Genomic DNA, 5,649 nt, shown 5'->3' on the forward strand with positions numbered 1-5,649 from the left:
ACACCTGCAAATAGTTATGGAGGGTCCTTTATTTAGAATATGAATAGACAACCCAGGATCACCCAATACCTGATAATAGCCAACAATATGAAACAGAATGATCAAGATGAACAAACAGAACTACTGATCTTTGAAAGGAATGGTTGTAATACAGAAAACAAAAAGAAAGGAGAGACATTCTTAAAAATTGTAAACATAGGGCGGCGCCTGTGGCTCAGTCAGTAAGGCGCCGGCCCCATATGCCGAGGGTGGCGGGTTCAAACCCGGCCCCGGCCAAACTGCAAAAAATAGCCGGGCGTTGTGGCGGGCGCCTGTAGTCCCAGCTGCTCGGGAGGCTGAGACAAGAGAATCTCTTAAGCCCAGGAGTTGGAGGTTGCTGTGAGCCGTGTGACGCCACGGCACTCTACCGAGGGCCATAAAGTGAGACTCTGTCTCTATAAAAAAAAAAAAAAAAAAAAATTGTAAACATAACGCAAACTTCAAAAATAGCAAAAGATCAGAATCATTTCCAGATCAATGATATGATGGAATGGTTCAAATCACAAGCTTAAAAATAAAAGCTGAAAGTTAAAGGAAGGAAGAAATGTACCAAATACGAATGTAAAGAAAGCTAGTGTGGCTGTATTAATATCACAAATGATTTAAGATAAAAAGCATTTTTTTTTTTTTGTAGACAGAGTCTCACTGTACCGCCCTCGGTAGAGTGCCGTGGCATCACACAGCTCACAGCAACCTCCAACTCCTGGGCTTAAGCGATTCTCTTGCCTCAGCCTCCAGAGCAGCTGGGACTATAGGCGCCCGCCACAACGCCCGGCTATTTTTTGGTTGCAGTTCGGCTGGGGCTGGGTTTGAACCCGCCACCCTGGGTATATGGGGCTGGTGCCCTACTCACTGAGCCACAGGCGCCTTTTTTTTTTTTTTTGCGGTTTTTGGCCGGGGCTGGGTTTGAACCCACCACTTCCAGCATATGGGGCCGGCGCTCTACTCCTTTGAGCCATAGGCGCCGCCCAAGATAAAAAGCATTATTAAGAGTAAGGATCATCAAAACATAATGATAAAAGATTCAATTCACTAAGAACGAAAAACAAAATACTCATAAACACTTAATGATCTTGTTCCAAAATTATATAGTAAAAATTAAGAGATCTATAGGGAGAAATGGACAAATCCATTATTATACAGGGATGTTTCCACATATATCTCGCAGTAATGGTAGCTGAAGTACACCAATAAAAATAAATCAGCAGGGCGGCGCCTGTGGTTCAGTGGGTAGGGCACTGGCCGAGGGTGGGGGGTTCAAACCCGGCCCTGACCTAACTGCAACAAAAAAATAGCTGGGCGTTGTGGCGGGTGCCTGTATCCCAGCTACTCAGGAGGCTGAAGCAAGAGAATCGCCTAAGCCCCAAGAACTGGAGGTTGCTGTGAGCTGTGCGATGCCACGGCACTCTACCGAGGGTGATAAAGTGAGACTCCATATCTACAAAAAAAAAAAAAAAAGTTGAAAATATACCTTTGCATCATTGCACTCCTGAAAACAAGATGGGTCATCAGCGTCTCTACTGGGGCCATCCGTGAAAATTTGGCCAGGGTTCCCACTCTTGCCGGCTGCTCAACCTAGCACCGTGTGATTCGGAAGTACGGCCTCAATATGCGCCACCAGTGCTTCCATCCGTACGCCAAGGACACTGGGGTCGTTACGTTGGACTAAGACATCTTCTTTGACTGGCTTACCCAGGGAGCAGCAATGAAAGAAACCATGTCAACTCTTTGTACATAAAATAAAGTTTGAAAATATATATGTATAATGGCTAAAAATCTCCCAAATTCTATGGAGAATATAAATTCACAGATCCAAGATGCTTGAAGAACACTAAAGAGAATAAACATGAAAAAGGTCACACAATGGCACAATTATGGTAAAACTGTTGAAAACCTAAGATCAAGAGTAGGCATAGGCTCGGCGCCTGTAGCTCAGTGAGTAGGGCACCAGCTATATACACCGAAGCTGGTGGGTTCGAGCCCCACCCGGGCCTGCCAAACATCAATGACAACTGCAAAATAAATAAATAAATAAATAAAATAGCCAGGTATTATGGCGGGTGCCTGTAGTCCCAGCTACTTGGGACTGGGACACACAGGCACAAGAGTAGGGCACAAGAGTTTGCGGTTGCTGTGAACTGTAATGCTATGGCACTCTACCCAGGGTGACATAGTGAGACTCTGTCTCAAAAAAAAGAAAAAAGTAGATCTTGAAAGCAGCAAGAAGCACAACAGATTTTATAGAGTGGAGCAATGATTACAGATGACACATCATCAGGAACTAAGAAAGCCAGGATAGTGTAAGAAAAATGTCTTAAAAGTACTTAAAGAAAAAACTTCCAGACCAGAATTTTACATATAGAAAAAAAATGTCCTCCAAGAACAAAGGTAATACGACGACTTCTTCACCTATAATTCTCACTACAAAAAAAAGAATGCTAAAGGAATTCTTCATGCTAAGTGAAAATATTACCAGGTATAAGCAAACATCCTTAGAAAGAAGTAGAAGGCACTGGAAATGGTAGTAATCATGGGTAATTAAAAATAGTATTTTTTCTTTTTTTCCCTCTTAATTTCTTTATAATACATATGACGATTGAAAGCAAAAATTATAACACTTTCTTGTGGCATTTACAACCTAAGTCATAATAGAGCATATAACGGCTATGACATAAAGGAGATGATGGTGATAGAGACCTACACACTTGCAAGGTTTCTGAATTTCTCCGTGAAGTAGAGCAAGAAGAGCTAAAGATAGACTTTGGAAAAACTAAAAATGTGTGTTGTAATCCCCAGGATAACCACTAAGAGCAGAAAACATCCAAATGAAAATAAAAAAGCAAGAGCCTATGGGCTGAATTGCATCCCCCGCCCCACCCAATTCATGTTGAAGACCTAATTCCCTGTGTGGCTGTATTTGGAATAAGGAAATAACTAAGTTAAGCAAGGTCATAAAGGTGGAACCCTGATCTGGTAGAATTGGTGTCTTTGTGAGAGTAACGACCAGACAGTTTTCTGTACCAGGTAAGGACACACAGAGAGAGCAGCCACCCAGATACCAGACAGAGCCCTCCCCAGGAACTGAATTGGCCAGCACTCTGGTTTTGGACTTTCTAGAACTGTAAGAAAATAAATTCCCATTGTTTAAGACACCCAGTCCATAGTATTTTGTTATGAAAGCCTAAGCTATCTAAGATACCAATTATATTCTTTCTGTAGAAGACATACAGTGGCTGAAAGTAAACAGATGAAAAAGTACATACCTGGGCGGCGCCTGTGGCTCAAGGAGTAGGGCGCCAGTCCCATATGCCAGAGGTGGTAGGTTCAAACCTAGCCCTGGCCAAAAAACCACAAAAAAAAAAAAAAAAAAAGTACATACCACTCAAACGGTAAGTGGAATAAAGCTGAAGTGGCTATAGTAATGTCAAATAAAACACATTTTAAGACAAAAAGTATTACTAGAGATACAGATGAACGTTTTATAACAATAAAAAGAATAATTCAGGCGGTGCCTGTGGCTCAGTGAGTGGGGCGCTGGCCCCATATGCCAAGGGTGGCGGGTTCAAACCCAGCCCTGGCCAAACTGCAACAAAAAAATAGCTGGGCGTTGTGGCGGGCGCCTGTAGTCCCAGCTGCTTGGGAGGCTGAGTCAAGAGAATCACGTAAGCCCAAGAGTTAGAGGTTGCTGTGAGCCATGTGACGTCATGGCACTCTACCCGAGGGTGGTACAGTGAGACTCTGTCTCTACAAAAAAAAAAAAAAAAAGAAAGAAACAGATATACAGATCAATGGAGAATAATAGAATCCAGAAAATATATATATATGAGATAAAGATGGCATTTCAAATCAGTAGGAAAGGATGGTATTACTCAATAAATGATGAAAAAAATAATAAAAGAATAATTCATCAGAAAGACAATAGTCATAAATATATGTGCACCAAATAACAGAGTTTCACAATACACAAAGTAGAATTTGTCAAAATAAAAGGGAGAAATAGGCAATTTCACAGTTGTATTTTAAAATGTTAACAATTTTCTCTCAGCAACTAACAGAAAAATCAGTAAGGTTGGCACCCATAGCACAGTGATTATGGTGCCAGCCACATACACTGACCGAGGCTGGCGCATTCAAACTCATCCTGGGCCTGCTGACAGTTGCAACAAAACAACAACGACAGTAGCAACAAAAATAGCTGGGTGTGGTGGGCCACAGCTACTTGGGAAGTTGAGGCAAAAGAATTACTTAAGCCCAAGAGTATGAAGTTGCTGTGACCTGGAAGCCACAGTACTCTACTGAGGACCACATAGTGAGACTGTCTCAAAAAAAAAAAAAAAGGGGGGGGGGGGCGGCGCCTGTGGCTCAGTCAGCAGGGCGCCGGCCCCATATACCAAGGGTGGCGGGTTCAAAACCGGCCCCTGCCAAACTGCAACCAAAAAATAGCCGGGCGTTGTGGTGGGTGCCTGTAGTCCCAGCTACTCTAAGGCTGAGGCAAGAGAATCGCTTAAGCCCAGGAGTTGGAGGTTGCTGTGAGCTGTGTGAGGCCATGGCACTCTACAGAGGGCCATAAAGTGAGACTCTGTCTCTACAAAAAAAAAAAAAAAAGAAAGAAAGAAAAGAAAAATCAGACACACGGGCGGCACCTGTGGCTCAAGGAGTAGGGTGCTGGTCCCATATACCAGAGGTGGTGGGTTCAAACCCAGCCCCAGCCAAGAAAAAGAAAAATCAGATACACAAAAAAACAGTAAACAGACAATTTAATTACTATCAACCACCCTGAGCTGATATTTATAGAACGTTTTACCCATCAACTGCAGAACACACATTCTTCTTAAGTCCATGTGGTATGTTCACCTGAATAACAGACGGAACCATACAACAGTCTTAATGTATTTTAAAAGATTAAAATCGGCTCCGCACCTGTGGCTCAAGTGGCTAAGGTGCCAGCCACATACACCTGAGCTGACAGGTTCGAATCCAGCCTGGGTCTGCCAAACAACAATGATGGCTGCAACCAAAAAAAAAAAAAATAGCCGGGCGTTTTGGTGGGTGCTTGTAGTCCCAGCTACTTGGGAGGCAGAGGCCGGAGAATCACTTGAGCCCAGGAGTTGGAGGTTGCTGTGAGCTGTGATGCCACAGCACTCTACCAAGGGTGACAAAATAAATAAATACATTAATTAATTTAATTAAATTAAAACAACAAATTACCAAAATCAAGAATAATTGAAGAGATACTGCTGGGTATTTAACCAGCATTAAAATGAAAATTAAAAAAGCAATTTACAGAAAGACACAAATTTCCTGTAGTCCCAGCTACTTGGGAGGCTGAAGCAAGAGAATCGCTTAAGCCCAGGAGTTGGAGGTTGCTGTGAGCTGTGTGAGGCCACGGCACTCTACCGACGGCCATAAAGTGAGACTCTGTCTCTACAAAAAAAAAAAAAAAAAAGAAAGACACAAATTTACAAAATTTAGTCAAGAATAAATTGAAAATTTGAATAGCCTGATATCACATGAAATTTTGATTTCATAATTGAAAAGCTTCCCACACTTTCGGACCCAGATGATTTCATAACCTTCTCCTCGAGGGCTAGGTTCCAACACCCCCAGAGG

General features: G+C 42.6%; 1 pseudogene; it reads left to right on the forward strand.

The window, feature by feature from the left end:
• The first annotated feature begins 1,539 nt into the window (after window positions 1-1,539).
• Window positions 1,540-1,708, forward strand: LOC128583671 (40S ribosomal protein S29-like; annotated as a pseudogene).
• The last annotated feature ends 3,941 nt before the right edge of the window (window positions 1,709-5,649 follow it).

Source organism: Nycticebus coucang, chromosome 4 (assembly GCF_027406575.1).
Source record: "Nycticebus coucang isolate mNycCou1 chromosome 4, mNycCou1.pri, whole genome shotgun sequence".
NCBI classification, from domain to species: Eukaryota; Metazoa; Chordata; class Mammalia; order Primates; family Lorisidae; genus Nycticebus; species Nycticebus coucang.